Raw genomic sequence first — 23,526 nt, 5'->3', positions numbered from 1 at the left:
ATCAAAGACCTGATCGTGAACTGTAAATCAGGTAAATGATTCAAATGGCTCTGAGCACTATGGTACCTAACTTCTGAGGTCATCAGTCCCCTAGAACTTAGAACTACTTAAACCTAACTAACCTAAGGGCATCACACACATCCATGACCGAGGCAGGATTCGAACCTGCGACCGTAGCGGTCGCGCCGTTCCTGACTGTAGCGCCTAGAACCGCTCGGAACCCCGGCCGGCTGTAAATCAGATAAATGAATCATTTGGAGCATCTCAAGGAACTGTGACAGGACCATTCATGTTCTGGAGAAACATAAACGATCCGTGGGGCAGAATGAGGAGCAGTAGGCGACCGTTTGCGAATGAGGCTGTAGTGTACGTGAAGGTATCGTTGGTGAGTGACTGCAGGACGACTTATGCTTAGTGTGAAGAATGGCAGCTTGTTCAAAATTTGAAAAAATATAAATTAACGTATGTTAGGAAAAGTAGTACGTCATGTTCGAAGTGAAGTTCAGACGGAGTCCACGAAAAACACTTGGTCCTCCAATCAATTGCTGTTTCGAAAACTGCCCAGCCAAATCAATATCAATGGCCTTCAATGGCCTGTACACAGGTACAATGCGCCGCCAGCGACGACGGTAACCTAGACGTCGCAGAGGCATTGCTGTGGCACGTTAACACAACATTTCCAGATGCTAACATTCTGGCTTGGAAGACGTGGAGTATAGCTGAGACTGCAGGAATACTGGCTAAACAGCCTTATGGTACTCTTGTTCCTAGTATGCCATTTGTTTTGTCTACCAGAAGAAAGAAGAAGTTGAACACTGATGAGTACCTGTTTATATGGGCTAAAGTGGGAAATGGCAATTGCAAACTAAAGATCAATGGTGACTGTATGTTGTATTATAGACAACAAAAATTCCTTATCTCCTTTCCTTATCTCCTTTCTAAAAAAATATTAACAATTCTGATATAAGTAGTGTGGACTTGGCTTCGTGCTAGGCAGCGCGTGACCTTGAAGTGCACGTAATATCTCTGACTTGCAGTATTTTATCTGTGGTTTAAGCACAGTTCGCCTTGACACAGTCACTTAGAACAAATATCGAGATGTAAAGATACAAAGGGGCACGAAATGCAATGAGCAAATAATACTTGTGAATGGAAGGCAAATAGTGGACTTTGGTTTGCTGAGATAATTCTAGGAAATTCTAGCTCATCTATAAGGGAGACCACGTATACTAACACTTGTTACTCAGTACTATTTGCGTAATTATGGATTTTTTGTGATCACTGCCAGGTCACGTTAAAAGAAGACAATGAAGCAATTGCGTATGCTAAATGTGTCACTAACATGTTCGATTGACATGCGAGTAAAGTGGAAATGTCCCATTAACTCAAGGGGGAATATCTAGAGGGAAGAATATGTTCGTTTTGTGTAAACACTAGTGAACAAATTTAGAGAACTAGAATTTACGTCAGATTGCAGAACGATTGTACTGCTGCAACGTATGCCTCACATGACATCCAAGACAAGATAAGACAATTCTTCAAGTTCACTGGATGAACTCCAGCTGTCCATTAGCGTACCTGACAATGTTTACTTGTCTGATCAGCAAAATATTTTGCCCATCGGACACTATGAACCAGCAGTACACTCGTGCACTGTTTGATAAAGATAAGAAAAGTCTGGGCCCGTATGATAGCTCCCACCATTTGCAAGTGGGACAGTAAAAAGAGTGAATACCAATGGTACGGAGCACCCTCCACCATTCACTGTAGTGTAAGCTTAGGAACTGATGACCTTAGCAGTTAAGTCCCTTAAGATTACACACACATTTGAACAACCATGCACTGTATGGTAGCCTATGGAGTATATTCATAGGTGTGTACACAGAACGCAATTACTTATTGTGTAGGGAGTGAGTCAAGTAAGGCATAGCACTCCTTTTAATTCTTGAGCAGCAGAAGATTTCAAAAGGTTTTCAGCAAACTACAAGTAGAGGCGCTGTTTAAGTTCTGGCCAAAACTGCTGACTCAGCATCTGTCAGTATTTTTTTACCTGTGCCATGTTACATTGGTGTATGTCGTTTGTCATACTGAACGTCACTTGCAACACATGGATTGGTCACTCAGAGGAGAGGAAAGGAGAGGAGAGAGAGGGGAAGGGGGAAAGGATGGGGAGAGGAGATGGAGGCAAGGAGCAGGTCCTTCACTCAGAATCAAGCTCTATTCCTCCCCAGTTTTGTTCTCTGCCAACAGGAATGATCCAATTCTCTACATTGCAGTGAGAAGACCCTTTGATCACTTTTTTATTACCCCCATGAACCATGGACCTTGCCGCTGGTGGGAAGGCTTGCGTGCCTCAGCGATACAGATAGCTGTACCATAGATGCAACAACAATGGAGGGGTATCTGTTGAGAGGCCAGACAAACGTGTTGTTCCTGAAGAGGGGCAGCAGCCTTTTCAACAGTTGCAGGGGCAACAGTCTGAATGATTGACTGATCTAGCCTTGTAACACTAACCAAATCGGCCTTGCTGTGCTCGTACTGAGAACAGCTGAAAGCAAAGGGAAACTACAGCCGTAAGTTTTCCCGAAGGCATGCAGCTTTACTCTACGGTTAAATGACGATGGCGTCCTCTTGGGTAAAATATTACGGATTTAAAATAGTCCCCCATTCGGAACTCCAGATGGGGACTACTCAGGAGGACGTCGTTATCAGGAGAAAGAAAACTCGTTCTATGGATCAGAGCATGGAATGTCTGATCCCTTAATCGGGCATGTAGGTTAGAAAATTTAAAAGGGGAAATGGATAGGTTAAAGTTTGATATAGTGGGACTTAGTGAATTTCGGTGGCAGTAGGAACAAGGCTTTTGATCATGTGAATGCAGGGTTGTAAATAAAAAATCAATTAGGGGTTATGTAGGAGTAGTTTTAATAATGAATAAAAAATAGGAGTGCAGGTAAGCTACTACAAACAGCATAGTGAACACATTATTGTGGCCAAGATAGACACAAAGTGCACACCTACTACAGTAGTACAAGTTTATATGCCAACTGGCTCCACAGATGGTGAAGAAATTGATGAAATGTATGAAGAGATAAAAGAAATTATTTAGATACTGAAGGGAAACGAAAACTAAATACTCATGGGTGACTGGAATTGGATAGTATGAAAAGGAAGAGAAGGAAACGTAGTAGGTGAATATGGATTGGGCGTAAGAAATGAAAGAGGAAGCCGCCTGGTAGAATGTTGGGCAGAGCATAACTTAATCATAGCTAACACTTGGTTCAAGAATCATAAAAGAATGTTGTATACATGGAAGAAGCCTGGAGATTTTGACAGGTTGCAGATAGATTATATAATGGTAAGACAGAGATTCAGGAAGCAGGTTTTAAATTGTAAGATTTTTCCAGGGCCAGATGTGGACTATGACCACAATCTATTCGTTATTAACTGTAGATTAGAACTGAAGAAACAGCAGAAAGGTATGGGACCTGGATAAACTGACTAAACCAGAGTTTGTACAGACTTTCAGGGAGAGCATAAGGCAACAATTCACAGGGATGGGGGAAAGAAATACAGTAGAAGAAGAATGGGTAGCTTTGAGGGATGAAGTAGTGAAGGCAGCAGAGGATCAAGTGTGTAAAAAGACGAGGGCTAGCTGAAAACCTTGGGTAACAGAAGATATATCGAATTTAATTGAAGAAAGGAGAAAATATAAAAATGTTGTAAACGAAGCAGGCAAAAAGGAATACAAACGTCTCAAAAATGAGATCGATAGGAAGTGCAAGAATACAAATGTCTCAAAAATGAGGTCGACAGGAAGCAAAATGGCTAAGCAGGGATGTCTAGAGGGAAAATGTAAGGATGTAGAGGCGCATATCACTAGGGGTGTGAGAGATACTACCTACAGCAAAATTAAAGAGACATTTGGAGAAAAGAGAACCACTTGCATGAATATCAACAGGTCAGATGGAAACCCCGTTCTAAGCAAAGAAGGGAAAGCAGAAATGTGGAAGGAGTATATAGAGGGTCTATACAAGGGCGGTGTTCTTAAGGACAATAATTTGGAAATGGAAGAGAATGCAGATGAAGATGAAATGGGAGATATGATACTGCGTGAAGAGTTGACAGAGCACTGGAAGACCTAAGTCGAAACAAGGACCCGGGAGTAGACAAAATTACATTAGAACTACTGGCAGAATTGGGAGAACCAGTCCTGACAAAACTCTACCACTGGTGAGCAAGATGTATGAGACAGGCGAAATACCGTCAGACTTCAAGAAGAATAAAATAATTCCAATCCCAAGGAAAGCAGGTGCTGACAGATGTGAAAATTACCGAACTATCAGGTTAATAAGCTACCACTGCAAAATACACCACTGACCATTAAAATTGCTACACCAAGAAGAAATGCAGATGATAAACGGGTATTCATAGGACAAATATATTATATTACAACTAACATGTGATTACATTTTCATGTAATCTGAGTGCATACATTCTGAGAAATCAGTACCCAGAACAACCACCTCTGGCCGTAATAACGGCCTTGATACGCCTGGTCATTGAGTCAAACAGAGCTAGGATGGCGTGTACAGGTACAGCTGCCCATGCAATTTCAACACGATAGCACAGTTCATCAAGGGTAGTGACTGGCTTATTGTGAGCAGCCAGCTGTTCGGCCACCATTCACCAGACGTTTTCAATTGGCGAGAGATTTGGAGAACGTGCTGGCCAGTGCAGCAGTCAAACTTTTTCTTTATCCAGAAAGGCCTGTACAGGATCTGCAACATGCGATCGTGCATTATGCAGCTGAAATGTAGGGTTTCGCAGGGATCGAATGAAGGGTAGAGCCACGGGTCGAAACTCATCTGAAATGTAGCGTTCAAGCTGCCGTCAATGCAAACAAGAGATGACCGAGACGTGTAACCAATGGCCAGTATCACGCCAGGTGATACGCCAGTATGGAGATGACGAATATAAGCTTCCAATGTGCGTTCTGCGCAATGTCACCAAACACGGATGCGACCATCATGATGCTGTAAACACACCCTGGATTCAAGGGTAACCGCAGCCATTGTCTCCGAGCTGATAGACCATGCTGCTGCAAACGTCGTCAAACTTTTCCTGCAGACGGTTGTTGTCTTGCAAACTTCCTCATTTGTTGACTCAGGGATCGAGACGTGGCTGAACGATCCGTTACAGCTATGCGGATAACATGCTTGTCATCTCGACTGCTATTAATACGAGGCCGTGGGGATCCAGCACGGCGTTCCGTATTACCCTCCTGAAACTACCGATTCCATATTCTGCTAACAGTCATTGGATCTCGATCAACGCGAGCAGCAATGTCCCGATACGATAAACCGCAATCGCGATAGGCTAGAATCCTACCTTTATCAAAGTCGGAAACGTGGTGGTACGCATTTCTCCTCCTTACACGAGGCATCACAACAACGTTTCACCAGGCAACGCCGGTCAACTGCTGTTTGTGTATGAGAAATCGGTTGGAAACTTTCCTCATGTCAGCTTGTTGTAGGTGTCGCCACCGGCGCCAACCTTGTGTGAATGCCCTGAAAAGCTAATCATTTGCATATCACAGCATCTTCTTCCTGTCGGTTAAATTTCGCTTCTGTAGCACGTCTACTTCGTGGTGTAGCAATTTTAATGGCCAGTAGTGTACTAACTCGATTTCTTTGCAGACGAACGGAAAAACTGGTAGAAGCCGACCTCGGGGAAGATCAGTTTGGATTCCGTAGAAATGTTGGAACACGCGAGGCAATATTGACCCTACGACTTATCTTAAAAAATAGATTAAGGAAAGGCAAACCTACAAACCTACGTTTCTAGCGTTTTTAGACTTAGGGAAAGCTTTTGACAATGTAGACTGGAATACTCTCTTTCAAATTCTGAAGGTGGGTAAGGCACGGGTAAAATACTGCGAGCGACAGGCTATTTACAATTTTTACAGAAACTAGATGGCAGTTATGAGAGTTGGGGGACAAGAAAGGGTAGCAGTGGTAGGAAAGGGAGTGAGACAGTGTTGTAGCCTCTCCCCGATGTTAATCAATCTGTATATAGAGCAAGCAGTAAAGGAGGCAAAAGAAAAATTTGGAGTAGGAATTAAAATCCACGGAGAAGAAATAAAAACTTTGAGGTTCACCGATGACATTGTAATTCTGTCAGAGACAGCAAAGAACCTGGAGGAGCAGCTGAACGGAATGGACATTGTCTTGAAAAGAGGATATAACATGAACACCAACAAAAGCAAAACGAGTATAATGGAATGTAGTCAAATTAAATCGTGTGATGCTGGGGGAATTAGATTAGGAAATGAGACACTTAAAGTAGTAAATGAGTATTGCTATTTGGGGAGCAAAATAATTGATGATGGTCGAAGTAGAGAGAATATAAAATGTAGACTGGCAATAGGAAGGAAAGCATTTCTGAAGAAGAGAAATTTGTTAACATCGAGTATAGATTTAAGTGTCAGGAAGTCGTTTCTGAAAGTATTTGTATGGAGTGTAGCCATGTATAGAAGTGAAACATCGGTGGTAAATAGCTTAGAGAAAAAGAGAATAGAAGCTTTCGAAACGTGGTGCTAAAGAAGAATGCTGAAGGTTAGATGGGTAGATCACATAACTAATGAGGAGGTATTGAATACAATTGGGGAGTAGAGAAATTTGTGGCTCAATTTGACTAGAAGAAGGGATCGGTTGGTAGGACATATTCTGAGGCATCAAGGGATCACCAATTTAGTATCGGAGGTCAGCATGGAAGATAAAATTGGCAGAGGGAAACTAAGAGATGAATACACTAAACAGATTCAGAAGGATGTAGGTTGCAGTAGGTACTGGGAGATGATGAACCTTATACAGGATAGAGTAGCATGGAGAGCTGCATCAAACTAGTCTCTGGACTGAAGACCACAACAACAGCAACAACAACAACAACATAGTATGCCAAATTATCAAAACAATTGGATGGAATTGCACCATTTTTATGCTGTCACACTGGCGTTACACCAATGTCACACGAATGTCAATGTTATCACGTGACGCAACATGTGCTGTATGGGAAGCAGATCACATACCTAGTACATGATCATGATGGTGTCACTTCCCTGGCCTAGATGTACACATGTTGCTATATTACAACAAGTGTAACGTTACACAGCAGCTCTTCCAAATTCTACCATTGTGCACCAACCTTGACACATGACACGCAACAAGGGCAACAAGGAGCAGAATGCTGCATAATGAGACAATGTTGCAGTGCTATGCATTCTCTGGTGTGTGTGTTGCCGTGCCTCAGTAAAGAGGGAAAAATTCTACATTAATAATGAAAAGACAATCAACAATTTCCTGCACAGTTTTTTAAAAAGTTACTAAAGTACATTATAACAGATATCGATAAATCACTCGTCCAGTTATGTGAGGATTTTCAAAGACTAATCATGTCATCAGAAATAATGCTGTTTATGGTCAGTACAGCGTTAACAGTTAATACAAACATTTGTTTGTATTAACGCTTAAATATTACTTATTTAAATTACCCCAGAACAATAAAGAACGCAGCATACAATATATACAGAACAGCACTGATGCATTATAACAGCAGCTCGATGTTGCGACCCCCAACATTGTTACAGACTTTGTAGCAACAAAGCATGTTCTGGTACACACTCTTCATCCCACGTGGTGTCTCTTCAGTTTCCAGTGCAGTGGCCAGAACTCATGCCATCCTATCTTCCTCTGTCTCTATAGGATTCTCGTAAATCAAACTTTGCATATGAGCCCGCAAGAAGTAGTCATAGTACTTAAATCCGACGATCTTCTGTATTGAGTACCAGGACAAGTAATTCTGAAACGTTTCTCTTTCCCTTAGCTAACGTAGATGCACTACACATCTAAACTGAAAACGTCATAGAATGGAAATCGTAAGTTGCCAGACATGAGTTTCTATTCAAAATATTATGTGCTCACTCACCTGTTGAAGTCCTAGCTGTTTGTAAAGGGACTTTCCGATCACCTTGTATAATATTTTATAGGAGAAAGAAGTGCAAGTATAATAACTACCTTCATGCTAATATAGGTTTGTAGTCTTCGTCAAGACTATATGGATGAACCACCTGCATCACAAAAGCCTTGTGGTAACTTACTGGTCCTGCAATGGTACCGGAAACCAGGGGAAGAGCGACTGCTACGGTCGCAGGTTCGAATCCTGCCTCGGGCATGGATGTGTGTGATGTCCTTAGGTTAGTTAGGTTTAAGTAGTTCTAAGTTCTAGGGGACTGATGACCACAGATGTTAAGTCCCATAGTGCTCAGAGCCATTTGAACCATTTTGAACCAGGGGAAGATGATTAATGATTCACTACTTTCTGATAATATACGTGCTTCGATTATTGGGACTTCTGACTGTGGGAAGACTAATGTTGTTCCATTTCTGTTAACACACCCTGAGCGGATTCGTTTTGAGTATGTATATACACTCCGGGAAATTGAAATAAGAACACCGTGAATTCATTGTCCCAGGAAGGGGAAACTTTATTGACACATTCCTGGGGTCAGATACATCACATGATCACACTGACAGAACCACAGGCACATAGACACAGGCAACAGAGCATGCACAATGTCGGCACTAGTACAGTGTATATCCACCTTTCGCAGCAATGCAGGCTGCTATTCTCCCATGGAGACGATCGTAGAGATGCTGGATGTAGTCCTGTGGAACGGCTTGCCATGCCATTTCCACCTGGCGCCTCAGTTGGACCAGCGTTCGTGCTGGACGTGCAGACCGCGTGAGACGACGCTTCACCCAGTCCCAAACATGCTCAATGGGGGACAGATCCGGAGATCTTGCTGGCCAGGGTAGTTGACTTACACCTTCTAGAGCACGTTGGGTGGCACGGGATACATGTGGACGTGCACTGTCCTGTTGGAACAGCAAGTTCCCTTGCCGGTCTAGGAATGGTAGAACAATGGGTTCGATGACGGTTTGGATGTACCGTGCACTATTCAGTGTCCCCTCGACGATCACCAGAGGTGTACGGCCAGTGTAGGAGATCGCTCCCCACACCATGATGCCGGGTGTTGGCCCTGTGTGCCTCGGTCGTATGCAGTCCTGATTGTGGCGCTCACCTGCACGGCGCCAAACACGCATATGACCATCATTGGCACCAAGACAGAGGCGACTCTCATCGCTGAAGACGACACGTCTCCATTCGTCCCTCCATTCACGCCTGTCGCGACACCACTGGAGGCGGGCTGCACGATGTTGGGGCGTGAGCGGAAGACGGCCTAACGGTGTGCGGGACCGTAGCCCAGCTTCATGGAGACGGTTGCGAATGGTCCTCGCCGATACCCCAGGAGCAACAGTGTCCCTAATTTGCTGGGAAGTGGCGGTGCGGTCCCCTACGGCACTGCGTACGATCCTATGGTCTTGGCGTGCATCCGTGCGTCGCTGCGGTCCGGTCCCAGGTCGACGGGCACGTGCACCTTCCGCCGACCACTGGCGACAACATCGATGTACTGTGGAGACCTCACACCCCACGTGTTGAGCAATTCGGCGGTATGTCCAACCGGCCTCCCGCATGCCCACTATACGCCCTCGCTCAAAGTCCGTCAACTGCACATACGGTTCACGTCCACGCTGTCGCGGCATGCTAGCAGTGTTAAAGACTGCGATGGAGCTCCGTATGCCACGGCAAACTGGCTGACACTGACGGCGGCGGTGCACAAATGCTGCGCAGCTAGCGCCATTCGACGGCCAACACCGCGGTCCCTGGTGTGTCCGCTGTGCCGTGCGTGTTATCATTGCTTATACAGCCCTCTCGCAGTGTCCGGAACAAGTATGGTGGGTCTGACACACCCGTGTCAATGTGTTCTTTTTTCCATTTCCAGGAGTGTATATTTCCAAAAAGTCTGTTTTAGTTCAGATACCGGCTATGACAGAAGATTTTGCATGTTTTTGATAAAGTAACCCACTAGACATTTAGCGAAGACCGAAAGCAGAAGGCCGAAAATTGTATTTATAGCTGACGATGTGGTAGTAGAATAACAGGATCAGATACGGAAATATTTTTATTTCAGTCATCATATGCATGCTGAAGTTATGTATTTGAGCTAGGCATATTCCAGGATTATAAAGCAGTTGGTGAAAGCTAACATCATGTACTTGAGCCAGACGTTGGAGAGGGATAATGCTAATATTATTGCATTGAAACAATAAAATATGAATTTAAAATGTATGTCCCAAGTGTATATTGAAATCCGCACGATGTTCGATGAATTTGTGAGAATGTACCACACTCAGTATGACTCTCTGGTGAATGATAGAAATGAGGAAACTGAGTAAAGATAGATACAGTCAAAAGTTGCTGTAGATTCTGATTGAAAGGTAGTGGACTTATACACAACTGTACTGTAGACTATGGAAAAATTAGCGCATGTGTCATGCAGTCGTTTCAAGGATGCGAAGCTTAAGCATCTACACGTCGACAGAAAAAACCAGCAAATCAGCTCAAAGGTAATGGAACTGGGAAGTCCTACCGAGGTGTAGAGCGCTTGAATGCTAGAGTCCACCAATGTGATCTGTGTGTCTCTGAGAAAATTGAATAAGTCGAAACTAATGACTGTTCGTGGGTATATCAAGACAAAAATCGAGACAGCTTGATTCCATTCACCACCAGTAGCCTCCGAGAATGTACAAGTTGAATGCTATCTCGAAAATGGTTTAGTATACGATATCGTGTCGGCAACAAAGCGTAAGGGTTTCAAAGCGTGGACCGCTATTCGACGGGAATTCGACTATTAAAATTGGGTTAGTTGCAAAGAGAACAGTCTCTCCAAGAAACGTTTAAACAAGTAACAAAAAGTCTCAAAAGGATGTCATGAACGTATAACTAACACAGACAGGAAAGACAGTGACCCCAAAGAACTAAAAAAATTCTCAAAAAGTAAGAAATCGTTCGTCTTCGTGGATGACAATTGTCGCTCCCATCGTGCACATCTTGTGAACGATTTCCTTCAGGATAACGACATAGCTCCACTAAAGTGGCCAGCATGTTCTCCATACATGAACCCTATTCAACATTCCTGGGATAGATTGAGAACGGCTGTTTATGGACGACGTGACCCACCAACCACTGTGAGGGATCTACGCAGAAACGCCGTCGAGGATTGGGACGATCTGGACCAAAAGAGCCTTGATGAACTTCTGGATTGTATGCCACCACGAATACAGGCCTGCACCAATGCAAGAGGACGTGCTACTGGGTATTAGAGGTACCGGTGTGTACAGAAATCTGGACCACCACCTATGAAGTTATCGCTGTATGGTGGTACAACATGCAATGTGTGGTTTTCATGAGCAATAAAAAGGATGGAAATGATGTTTATGTTTATATCTGTTCCAATTTTATGTACAGGTCCGTCAACTCTTTGAATCGAGGTGATGCAAAACGTTTTTTGATGTGTGTAGATTTTAACCGTCGCAGATGCACATGCCAAATTCGCCTAGGCCCTGCCTGTGAGGGCAAAGTGGGGGAATTGAGCTGCACGGGGGTCTGATCGTTTGGTGCAGAAGTGAACAAATTGATGTCCTGACAATCTTCCAGCCGACCATGGAGGTGAATTTTGCAACAGACATTGCAAAGCTGGTGAAAAATGATTATACGTAAACCACTACTCAGCATTCTCCCAAATGAAAGCAAGTATTGTGGAATGTTTGAACAGAACAATTAAAAACCGCATTTCGATGACATTTAATCTTCAGAGGTCACACAAATGGTTAGACATTCACAAATAATTAAGTGGTAATATACAACTAAACATCATAGATTAATATGGTTCAAATGGTTCAAATGGTTCAAATGGCTCTGAGCACTATGGGACTTAACATCTGTGGTCATCAGTCCCCTAGAACTTAGAACAACTTAAACCTAACTAAGCTAAGGACATCACACACATCCATGCCCGAGGCAGGATTCGAACCTGCGACCGTAGCAGTCGCGCGGTTCCAGACTGAGCGCCTACAACCGCTAGACCACCGCGGCCGGCGATTAATATGGAACATATTGGTACATGATAATAGACTTCTAAATACAGCATACAATCGTATGCAGAGTTTCAGTGTGGGTGATTTGATGTGTATTTCGAAATACAAAACTGCATTTGAGAAGTCCTGCCTACCGAACTGATGAACATAGATATTCGTAGTTGCCAAAGTGCAACACACAAATCCCAGAATTTACATCATAAAGAACAGTGAAGGTGAAGAAACGGCTAGAAGTTTTTACACAGAGGGATTACAGAAAAGCTCTGTTCTCATAGAGAGTGTCATAAGATGTCGAGCGAATAAAGCTTAGATGAACTGATTTAGCTTCCCATCAAAGCACAACAGGAGCCTGAACGTTCACGATTTGTTATATAATCACGACACATAAACCTCAAACCATGCAGCAATATGACACGAGAGCTAGGAACCACATCACAAGTGCTGTGCAGAGTACCTGACGGCTCAACACAAAAGTTTTGTCTCAAGTATAGATAGTGTTGAGGATCAGTGGACAAAGTTCAAAACCATCGTACAATATGCGTTAGATGAGTATGTGCCAAGGAAGATCGTAAGAGATGGGAAAGAGCCACCGTGGTACAACAACCGAGTTAGAAAACTGCAGCGGAAGCAAAGGGAACTTCATAGCAAACATAAACATAGCCAAAGCCTTGCAGACAAAAAAAAAAAAAATACGCGAAGCGAAATGTAGTGCTATACGAGGGGCTTTCAATGAATTCGAAAGTAAAGTTCTATGTACTGACTTGGCAGAAAATCCTAAGAAATTTTGGTCCTATGTCAAAGCGGTAAGTGGATCAAAACAAAATGTCCAGACACTCTGTGACCAAAATGGTACTGAAACAGAGGATGACAGACTAAAGGCCGAAATACTAAATGTCTTCTTCCAAAGCTGTTTCACAGAGGAAGACTGCACTGTGCTTCCTTCTCTAGATTGTCGCACAGTTGACAAAATGGTAGATATCGAAATAGACGACAATTAAAATCGCTCAAAAGAGGAAAGGCCGCTGGTCCTGATGGGATACCAGTTCGATTTTACACAGAGTACGCGAAGGAGCTTTCCCCCCTTCTTGCAGCGGTGTACCGTAGGTCTCTAGAAGAGCGAAGCGTTCCAAAGGATTGGAAAAGGGCACAGGTCATCCCCGTTTTCAAGAAGGGACGTCGAACAGAAGTGCAGAACTATAGACCTATATCTCTAACGTCGATCAGTTGTAGAATTTTGGAACACGTATTATGTTCGAGTATAATGTCTTTTCTGGAGACTAGAAATCTACTCTGTAGGAATCAGCATGGGTTTCGAAAAAGACGGTCGTGTGAAACCCAGCTCGCGTTATTCGTCCACGAGACTCAGAGGGCCTTAGACACGGGTTCACAGGTAGATGCCGTGTTTCTTGACTTCCGCAAGGCGTTTGACACAGTTCCCCACAGTCGTTTAATGAACAAAGTAAGAGCATACGGACTCTCAGATCAATTGTGTGATTGGATTGAGGAGTTCCTAGATAACAGAACGCAGCATGTCATTCTCAATGGAGAGAAGTCTTCCGAAGTAAGAGTGATTTCAGGTGTGCCGCAGGGGAGTGTCATAGGACCGTTGCTATTCACAATATACATAAATGACCTGGTGGATGACATCTGAAGTTCACTGAGGCTTTTTGCAGATGATGGTGTGGTGGATCGAGAGGTTGCAACAATGGAAAATTGTACTGAAATGCAGGAGGATCTGCAGCGAATTGACGCATGGTGCAGGGAATGGCAATTGAATCTCAAGGTAGACAAGTGTAATGTGATGCGAATACATAGAAAGATAGGTCCCTTATCATTTAGCTACAAAATAGCAGGTCAGCAACTGGAAGCAGTTAATTCCATAAATTATCTGGGAGTACGCATTAGCAGTGATTTAAAATGTAATGATCATTTAAAGTTGATCGTCTGTAAAGCAGATGCCAGACTGAGATTCATTGGAAGAATCCTAAGGAAATGCAATCCGACAATAAAGGAAGTAGGTTACAATACGCTTGTTCGCCCACTGCTTGAATACTGCTCAGCAGTGTGGGATCCGCACCAGATAGGGTTGATAGAAGAGATAGAGAAGATCCAACGGAGAGCAGCGCGCTTCGTTACAGGATCATTTAGTAATCGCGAAAGCGTTACGGAGATGATAGATAAACTCCAGTGGAAGACTCTGCAGGAGACACGCTCAGTAGCTCGGTACGGCTTTTGTTAAAGTTTCGAGAACATAACTTCACCCAAGAGTCAAGCAGTATATTGCTCCCTCCTACGTATATCTCGCGAAGAGACCATGAGGATAAAATCAGAGAGATTAGAGCCCACACAGAAGCATACCGACAATCCTTCTTTCCACGTACAATACGAGACTGGAATAAAAGGGAGAACCGATAGAGGTACTCAGGGTACCCTCCGCCACACACCGTCAGGTGGCTTGCGGAGTATGGATGTAGATGTAGATGCTGGTGGTATTCTCGATAATTAGCATTGCATTACTCTGGATAAAAATACTGTGGACCTGTAACGAAGCTGAAAAAGCCTCTGGTTCTTAGTGATAGGGGAATTTATATACTATGCAATGCCTGCAAGAAGCACTATATTCCTTATACTGCCTAGAACGATCGTCACATTGCAAACTGATTATTAGAGAATAAACTCAGGCAAACATCTGGAAGAAAGAACACAGGCTTAGAACAAAATGTTGATGCCCGTGTAGTTAGTGAAGGGGTGTGTATCAAACATAAACTAGGTGATGAAATAAATTCCAATCCAATTATGAGCGCAATTTATAATACACATAAGAAGAAACATGTAGGGTGGCTAAAAAAATGCATCCAGTAAGTGATGGTAGGAGCGAAAAGTGCCCTGAAGCAGAAAGGAAGAAAAAGAAGTCGAGTTGAAACGCCAAGCGTTCTACTAATATTTAAAACGTCCGGTGGGATCATTCCTCTTGATTACAACAATCACAGTGTTTTCAGCAGTCGAGTCTCTGACCGCAGGAACTGCCACCACAGCTCAAACAGTGAAGAACGCACAAAACGCAGAGGATGCTAAAAGACATAATAGGGCAATTGGGCCATATCTGTCAGTAAAGGCCTATGTTTAAAACCCTACAAGAAAGACACTGGACTATTTATGAAAAAAAAGTCCTCCTAACTATACTGCCAGACAGACAGCCTACCAATACAGATCTGCTAAAATTCGCCAGAAAATTAAAAAACTTGAGATTTTGTGGGCTGTTTATGCTGAATACATTGCCAGAGACAGCGTGGAAATACAAGAAATTTGGTTAGTTAGTTAGTTAAATGTTTCTTAGATTATTTGAACAATTCTCTTGTCAAAAAGATGTGAAAGGAGTAAGTTTCTAGGGTATGTATACATGCTTACTGGTATCATTAATGAACACATTTTTTATAGTCCTATTCATGCAACTACATATGAAAAAGGTGTTTCTTTTGGCTACGAGATTTTAAATAGAAATTCGTCAGTGGAGTAGAATGATTTGTCCAGGTGATGTTATCTTAAGTTAGATTTGTAATTTGATTTGCTGTCTGTCAGGACTTTATAGTTATTGGGCAAATTATCAAAATTTTTTTGCTGTATATGGAACTCTTTTCTGAGCCACTGGCAGCTCTAATAATGGTTCTTAATGGTTATTTTTCCCTCTAGAGCTGTAGGTATGGACATCACTGTTCTGATAGTAGACTTACAATTATGAAATGGCTGATGAACTTAATTTAACTCTGTATGCAGTTCAGTCAATTTTAACTGTAGATCAGAACATGCGTCGAATGTCCGCAAAATTCATTCCAAAAGTCTCATCAAGTGACCAGAGACAATACCGATTTGTAGTGTGCCATGAACTGAGTAATCGGACTGAAAATGACCTTGATTTGTTAAATATGGTAATTACGGGTGACTAATCGTGTTTATATATGGATATGATCCTGAAACCAAAGGGCAGTCTTCGCAATGGAAGACTCCAGCTTCACCACGACCGAAAAAAAAAAAAAAAAAAAACGCCAGAGTCGGTCCAACATGAAGACAATGTTCGTGATTTTCTTCGATTCTACATCATGAATTTACCCCGGGAGTACAGACAATTAACCAGGAATACTGAAAACCTGTCCTTGAGCGTTTGCGCAGAATGGTGCGGAAAAAAGGCCTACATTCTGAAAAGATAAGAGCTGGATGCTACACTATGACAATACTCCGGCTCATCCTGCCTTCTCCATCGTTGAATTTTTGCTCAAATTCCAAAATCCTGTGTTTCCACAACCACCATATTCCCCTGATTTGGCCTCTGTGGACTTCTACCTGTTTCCTAAATTGAAATTTTCACTGAAAGGGAAGCGATTTCACCCGATTAAAGACACCCAGGCAAACACGGAAAGCGTCCTTAACACACTCCAGGAAAAAATTTCCAGGAATATTCCCAAAAGTGGAAACACCGATGGAGTCGGTGCATTCAGTCATAAGGGGACTATTTTGAAGGAGATGCATCACAGTAGTATGTAAGTAGTACCATTGTACAATTCCGAACCCATTCTTAAAATTTCCAATAACAACTCATATATATAAATCATATTTTCGTTGCTGTTCATACAAACCATTTTTATAGGAAAAAAAATTATTTATGCGCATACAAACAGTTTAAAAACTAAAAATTGCTCTGCATAAAATATCAGTAGTCATATCCCTTTTAGTCGGCCACTTTAGTCGAGCGGTTCTAGGCGTTTCAGTCGGGAACCACGCGGCTCCTACGGTCGCAGGTTGGAATCCTGCCTCGGGCATGGATGTGTGTGATGTCCTTATGTTAGTTAGATTTAAGTAGTTCTAAGTCTAGAGGACTGATGACCTCAGATGTTAAGTCCCATAGTGCTTAGTGCCATTTGAACCATATCCCTTTTATTATTTACAAAAGAACCTTGTCCGTACAAATGGGCAACTAATTTGAAAACATATGATTACTATCCATAATGACCATTGCACAGTCGTATGCTACAGTCCTTAACAGTGCTCAGTGGCTGACAGCGAGACCCAACCTCTGTGGATCTTACTTGCCCAGTGTAACTTTGCCTCCCTGCCGCTGTATAGTGAAGGGTCGTTGCACAGCACAGCTCACTGGTGGAGGTGTTTTGTATGCTTTTGAATTATATTGTGGGTAAAAAGAGAAATTAATTTTCGTATTGTTCTTTCATTGCTCACACACAAACACACACACATGTCACCTAACATTACCGCTGACTATATTTCGTAAACCACATCAAATACTGACGAATCGATGCCACAGACCGAACGTGAGGAGAGGGGCTACTGTAATTTGTTAATACAAACCATAAAAAAATGCACGGAAGTATGTTTTTTTAACACAAACCTACGTTTTTTTAAAAATGGAACCCCGTTAGTTTTGTTAGCACATCTGAACATCTAAACAAATACTTAATCAGTGCCGTTTGTTGCATTGCAAAATGTTAATTACATCCGGAGATATTGTAACCTAAAATTGACGCTTGAGCACCACTCCTCCGCTGTTCGATCGTGTGTATCGGAGAGCACCGAATTACATAGGGATCCAAAGGGAACGGTGATGGACCTTAGGTACAGAAGAGACTGGAACAGCACATTACGTTCACATGCTAATACCACTGTACATTACCATGAGGGGTGAGGTACACATACACACGTGGTTTCCGTTTTCAATTACGAAGTGGAATAGAGTGTGTCCCGACATGTCAGGCCAATAGATGTTCAATGTGGTGGCCATCATTTGCTGCACACAACTGCAATCTCTGGCGTAATGAACGTCGTACACGCCGCAGTACGTTGTTTCATATCCTCTGGGGTTGTAGGCACATCACGGTACACATTCACCTTTAACGTACCCCACAGAAAGAGGTCCAGGGGTGTAAGATCAGGAGAACGGGCTGGCCAATTTATGCGTCCTCCACGTCCTATGAAACGCCCGTCAAACATCCTGTCAAGGGTCAGCCTAGTGTTAATTGAGGAATGTGCAGGTGCACCATCATGATGATACCACATATGTCGACGCGTTTCCAGTGGGACATTTTCGAGCAACGTTGGCAGATCATTCTGTAGAAACGCGATGTATGTTGCAGCTGTTTGGGCTCCTGCAATGAAGTGAGGACCAATGAGGTGGTCGTAAATGATTCCGCACCATACATTTACAGTCCACTGTCGCTGTCGCTCTACCTGTCTGAGCCAGCGAGGATTGTCCACGGACCAGTAATGCATGTTCCGTAGATTCACTGCCCCGTGGTTTGTGAAACCCGCTTCATGGGTAAACAGGTAGAGCTGCAACGCATTCTCTGTTAATGCCCATTGACAGAATTGCACTTGATGATAAAAGTCATAACCATGTAATTGCTGATGTAGCGACACATGAAACGGGTGAAAGCAGTGACGATGCAGTATGCGCATGACACTACTTTGACTCAGTCCACCGGCTCTCGCAGTGTCCCGTGTACTCATGTGTGGGTTCATGGCAACAGCAGCTAACACACCAACTGCTCCCGCGTCTCCTGTGACGGGCCTGTTACGGACCCGTTTGCGTGCTACGACCATACCTATTGCATACAGTTGGCGGTAGATGTTTTGCAATGTACGGCACGTTGGAGGCTCTCTGTCCGGGTACCGTTCTGCATACACCCTGCAGGCTTCAGCTGCATTTCGTCGACACTCGCTATAGATGAGTATCATCTCCGCCTTTTCAGAGTTCGAATACACCATGGTCACAGTTCCTACAACACTGCACTATCACAGACATCTGGTAACACGGTGTACTAGAGTTGGTCTGCGGGCGGAGACGAATGGAGAATAACAATAGCAGCAAGCGCTACATGCGGACACTGCGACAGCTACACCGAACCACAACAGTGCACTACAGCCACACCCGTAAACACGGTCGTCATCGTAAACATGTCCCTGCAGATGCTGCTCGCCGACCGTGGCCCGTGTTTGTTACAACACGCAACCGAACGTCGGAGGTTTCAAGCGTCAACTTTAGCTTACAATATCTCCGGTGTTAAAAAACATACTTCCGTGCATTTTCGTATGGTTTCTATTAAACAATTACACTAGCCCCTCTCGTCACGTTCTGTCTATGGAATCGGTTCGTCAGTATTTGATGTGGTTTACGAAATATATCCAGCGGTAACGTTAGGTGACTCACACTATATATATATATATATATATATATATATATATATATATATATATATATATATATATATATAGGGTGTTTCAAAAATGACCGGTATATTTGAAACGGCAATAAAAACTAAACGAGCAGCGATAGAAATACACCGTTTGTTGTAATATGCTTGGGACAACAGTATATTTTCAGGCGTACAAACTTTCGAAATTACAGTACTTACAATTTTCAACAACAGATGGCGCTGCAAGTGATGTGAAAGAGATAGAAGACAACGCAGTCTGTGGGTGCGCCATTCTGTACGTCGTCTTTCTGCTGCAAGTGTGTGCTGTTCACAACGTGCAAGTGTGCTGTGCACAACATGGTTTATTCCTTAGAACAGAGGATTTTTCTGGTGTTGGAATTCCACCGCCTAGAACACAGTGTTGTTGGAACAAGACGAAGTTTTCAACGGAGGTTTAATGTAGCCAAAGGACCGAAAGGCGATACAATAAAGGATCTGTTTGAAAAATTTCAACGGACTGGGAACGTGACGGATGAACGTGCTGGAAAGGTAGGGCGACCGCGTACGGCAACCACAGAAGGCAACGCGCAGCTAGTGCAGCAGGTGATCCAACAGCGGCCTCGGGTTTCCGTTCGCCGTGTTGCAGCTGCGGTCCAAATGACGCCAACGTCCACGTATCGTCTCATGGGCCAGAGTTTACACCTCTATCCATACAAAATTCAAACGCGGCAACCCCTCAGCGCCGCTACCATTGCTGCACGAGAGACATTCGCTAACGATATAGTGCACAGGATTGATGACGGCGATATGCATGTGGGCAGCATTTAGTTTACTGACCAAGCTTATTTTTACCTGGACGGCTTCGTCAATAAACAGAACTGGCGCATATGGGGAACCGAAAAGCCCCATGTTGCAGTCCCATCGTCCCTGCATCCTCAAAAAGTACTGGTCTGGGCCGCCATTTCATCCAAAGGAATCATTGGCCCATTTTTCAGATCCGAAACGATTACTGCATCACGCTATCTGGACATTCTTCGTGAATTTGTGGCCGTACAAACTGCCTTAGACGACACTGCGAACACCTCGTGGTTTATGCAAGATGGTGCCCGGCCACATCGCATGGCCGACGTCTTTAATTTCCTGAATGAATATTTCGATGATCGTGTGATTGCTTTGGGCTATCCGAAACATACAGGAGGCGGCGTGGATTGGCCTCCCTATTCGCCAGACATGAACCCCTGTGACTTCTTTCTGTGGGGACATTTGAAAGACCAGGTGTACCGCCAGAATCCAGAAACAATTGAACAGCTGAAGCGGTACATCTCATCTGCATGTGAAGCCATTCCGCCAGACACGTTGTCAAAGGTTTCGGGTAATTTCATTCAGAGACTACGCCATATTATTGCTACGCATGGTGGATATGTGGAAAATATCGTACTATAGAGTTTCCCAGACCGCAGCGCCATCTGTTGTTGACAATTGTAACTACTGTAATTTCGAAAGTTTGTCTGCCTGAAAATGTACTGTTGTCCCAAGCATATTGCAACAAACGGTGTATTTCTATCGCTGCTCGTTTAGTTTGTATTGCCGTTTCAAATATACCGGTCATTTTTGAAACATCCTGTATCATCTTTATGAATATACTGAATGGATAATTACATGTGTAAAGGGTGGTGTGAGAATCTAATACATGCGGAACTAGAAGAGGTAGGAATGGAAGACAAGATATGGCAAACTATAGATTTGATACTTCCTGGCAGATTTAAACTGTGTGCCGGACCGAGACTCGAAGTCGGGACCTTTGCCTTTCGCGGGCAAGTGTTCTACCAACTTTTTTTTTTGTTCATTATTGATAGTTGTATTTGGTAGTTGTGGACGTCGCAAGACATCCTGTTCAAGTTCGGTGGTTGATCCTTCCACTCAGTTTTTTATTACAGATGCCAACATGCTCTCTGACCGAACACGCTGAGCTACCCTGCCGGCATCCAACTGAGCTACCCAAGCAAGACTCACGCCGCGTCCTCGCAGCTCTACTTCTGCCAGTACCTCGTCTTCTACCTTCCAAACTTTACAGAATCTCTCCTGCGAACCTTGCAGAACTGGCACTCCTGAAAGAAAGGATATTGCAGAGACATGGCTTAGCCACAGCCTGGAGGATGTTTCTAGAACGAAATTATAGATTTGATACTAGAAAGAAATCATAGGAGGAAGCGGCACACTTGGAAATGGCATGTAGACATGGTGAGACAGAGACACCAAAATAAGGTACTTGATTGTAAAGCATACCCAAGAGCAGATATAGACTCAGAACACAATTTAGTAACGAAAGCGAAAAGATTTAAGAAAATAGACCAAAAGGTTCTTGGGGGAAAAAAGTGAGATACTGAGGTACTGCGGAATGAAGACCTGCAAGGTTATGTTTACTGTGACAATGAATACCACTGCAGGCAATTCATTGCAAAAGCAGAACAGTCACAAAATTTGTCGTTTCAAAGAGGACAAGTGTGAAGAAACCTTGGATAACAGAGGAAATGTTTCTGTCGATCGACAAAAGAAGGTGGTACAAATGCGTTTAAAAATGACAGGACTTGATTAACTTAAATCATTTAGGAATGAAATAACTGCAGGGAGACCAAGGCGAAATAGCTGCATGAAAGATGTGAAGAAAACGAAAAGGAAATAGTTGTTACAAGGATTATATCAGCACACTGTGACGTCGTGGCTTCACCTATTGTGATGAACTGTTCCCGTGTCTTCAGCAGAACAATCTCAAAGAGGGAAAAGCTGCAGTAGCCTGAAGAGTAGCACTGTTGAGCAAGAGAGAGTATTTAAGGCGAAAGAACACCCTTTCAGTGAGCTCACATGGCGAAATACGATAGCCAGACCACACCAAATCAGGTACACACTCAGATATTCATTGTATTGAGCACTATCTGCATATGTACCATATGCCATGAGACAGTCTATGGCAGCTGATGATTATGATATGGAGACCTCTTACTGAAGCAGCTGAAACAGCCATTCACCAACACATTCTTTGCCTCCAGTAGCAGCAGGTTTCCACCTTACCTGAGGTCTGCATGCAGCCAACGTGATGTCTGCGCTACTGGATCGCCTGCTGGGTGATAACTTCCTATTGTTAGCCACATTCTTGGTGGGTTGTGCATTCGAGAAACGGCGCTCCATCCTGGTTTGGGAGCAGCGTATTGACCTGCCACCACTGGGGATGTCCCTACCGTCACATTTTGGTGTCAGGACTTTTTCATCAACAACAGCTGCTATTCGTTGAGAGAACGATGAAGCTGCGACATTATCACCAGAGCCAGTTTGCAGGTTTGATGGTGCAAGTGTGATGAGTGAACTTATTTTTATGACCATCTTCTTTTGCTTTGCTTGATCATGGTAGGTAGAATTAATCGCTATGGGAATCTGCAAGTGCAGTTTGCGAAGGCTTGAGGACATGTGGATTTGTCCGAGTTTAAGTGTAATACTAGAGTAGACCCTTGAGATGCCCATGAGATGCAACCAGTGCGATTTGTCAGGCAGCAATTTGCCTTGTGGTCAATCAGTGCCTGTGACTTGTAGTACATGGCGACGGTATGGATATGAGGCACACCAGGTTCAGAGTCGACATGATTACATATTCGTCTCAAGAACTGAAAGCATTTTCTGTTGATGTATTTGAGTGCGTGTAGTGGCTGTGATTGATTTCCTGTTCGTGTGCAACTTTTTGTATTGTATTTTTTGGTGGGTAAAGTATTTACAAATTCCAGGGTCACAAACACGAGCAATGATGACTCAGAAAACGATTGATTCTTTAGTGAAACTGTCAGCAATTGAGTGAGGATAATGCATATATGCATAAGCAAGCGCTTACTTTGAAGGTAGACAATGTGAGTACGCATTATAAGTTAGAGGCACTAAACGATAGGTAAACTTCTTCCAACGTGCACTTAATTCGACTGTAACAAGACTGATTACACCTTTTTCGAGCAATGAAATGGAGGACGCGTAAACGTTCAAAGATAATTTACCAACAGCCATGGGACTGGCGGCTGGACACACAGAGTGCTGTTGCAGATGGGCTGATTACACTTCGTGGGTGACGCAAAAACGTATGTAATACACTAAGAGGAGTTTAGCATATCATGTACGTCTAGCAGCTCAAGAAATGGCTTGTGCCGCGTTACCACAAGCACAAAAACAGTATATTCTTCCAGGAATATCTCAAGATAGTACCCCAAAAACGGAATGTAGCAGTAGATACA

This window comes from Schistocerca gregaria, chromosome 5 (assembly GCF_023897955.1).
Source record: "Schistocerca gregaria isolate iqSchGreg1 chromosome 5, iqSchGreg1.2, whole genome shotgun sequence".
NCBI classification, from domain to species: domain Eukaryota; kingdom Metazoa; phylum Arthropoda; class Insecta; order Orthoptera; family Acrididae; genus Schistocerca; species Schistocerca gregaria.
Note: the sequence above shows the minus strand (reverse complement) of the source record.